Here is a 1,637-nt window from a genome sequence, read left to right as displayed (position 1 = left end):
TTCCAATTTCTGGCTATTTTAAATAAAGCAGTGATGAACATGGTTGAGCAAGTCACTCTGTAGTAAAATGAAGCATACTTTGGGTATATGCCCAGGAGTGGTATAGCTGGATCTTGAGGTACATCTATTATCAACTTCTGAGAAACTGCAACACAGATTTCCATAGTGGCTGTGCAGGTTTGCACTCCCACCAGCAATTGAGGAATGTTCTTGCTCCACGTCACCAGCATGAGTTGTCATTTGTGTTATTGATCTTAGCCATTCTGACTATATAAGGTGAAATATTTTCTTTTTAATTTTTCCAGTCATTTTTTATTAGTAGTTGCATGATTCAGGGTCCCTGGGAAGGGACCATCATATACCCAGGTTCCCTTTACCATCTGGGGAGAGGGACAGAGAACAGAGGTGAGGTGGGCAGAGCCAGGTCAGATCTTCCCAGGAAACGTGCCTTCTGCTCTGTGGTCATCCCAGGCTGAGACCCACGATTCGGGACAGAGGGACTTGTACACACGCCGGTACCACTCACGCACGGAGACCCCCTTTGCGCTCATTGCCTTCTCGCAGTAGTGGAAGTCCAGGTAGTTCTGCCAGCAGTTCCTGGTCTAGTTCTTGTTTGGGAAGCAGCTGTCAGAGGGGGCAGTTTTGTGGTTCTTGATTTTAGTTTTGATGTCTTCAGCCATGGTGATGATTCCTAAAGACTGCCCTGGAGCAGCGGTAGTTCAATGTGACCCTTAGCAAAGACGCCAATGCCAAACCGGAAGTGGAATTCTTAAAATAGCACGCCGTTAATCCCAGCACTCGGGAGGCAGATCCAGGAGGATCTCTGTGAGTTCGAGGCCAGTCTGGTCTGGTCTTCAAAGTGAGTTCCAGGAAAGGCGCAAAGCTACACAGAGAAACCCTGTCTCGAAAAACCAAAAAAAAAAAAAAAAAAGGTTCTGATTTTCATTTTCCTGATGGCTAAGTAGGTAGAATATTTCTTTAAGTGTTTCTCAGCCATTTGAGTTTCCTCTTTTGACAGTATTCTATTTAGATTTGTACCACATTTTTAATCACGTTTTCTTGAAGTCAAATTTTTTGAGTTATTCATATATTTTAGATATTAGCCCTCTTTCCTATGTATAGTTGATAAAAGTTTTTTCCCATTTTTGTAGGCTGTCACTTTGTCCAATTGATGGTGTCCTCCACCATACAGAAGATTTTCAGTTTTTTGAGGTCCCATTTATTAATTGTTGTTCTTAGTGAGGTGGATTTTGTTATACCTGAGTTCTGTTCAGAATGTCTTTTCCTGTGCCAAGGAGTTCAAGACTATTCCCAACTTTCTCCTCTATCAGATTCATTGTTTCTAGCTTTATTTTGGAGTTGATTTGTGTGCAGGGTGATAAGTATGGATCTACTTGTGTTCTTCTACATGCAGTCATCCATTTTGACTAGCACCATTTGTTGAAGATGGCGTCCTTTTTTCCAGTGCGTAGTTCTGGATTCTTTATTAAATACCAGGTGCCCATACATGTATGGATTTGTGTCTGGGTCTTCAATTTTCTTCCATTGATGGATGTGTCTATTTTGCACCAATACCATTCTGTTTTGATTCCTATAGGTCTGGGGGTAGCAATACCTGCTTCAGTTATTTTATTGTT

The 1,637-nt window shown here is 41.8% G+C and overlaps 1 pseudogene; it reads right to left on the bottom strand.

Moving 5' to 3' along the window:
- Positions 1–388: 388 nt before the first annotated feature.
- LOC114697086 lies at positions 389–749 on the bottom strand (annotated as a pseudogene).
- Positions 750–1,637: the final 888 nt, after the last annotated feature.

Source organism: Peromyscus leucopus, chromosome 12 (assembly GCF_004664715.2).
Source record: "Peromyscus leucopus breed LL Stock chromosome 12, UCI_PerLeu_2.1, whole genome shotgun sequence".
In the NCBI taxonomy this organism is placed as follows: Eukaryota; Metazoa; Chordata; class Mammalia; order Rodentia; family Cricetidae; genus Peromyscus; species Peromyscus leucopus.
The sequence above is the reverse complement of the archived record's forward strand: the minus strand, read 5'-3'. Positions and strand labels throughout refer to the sequence as shown.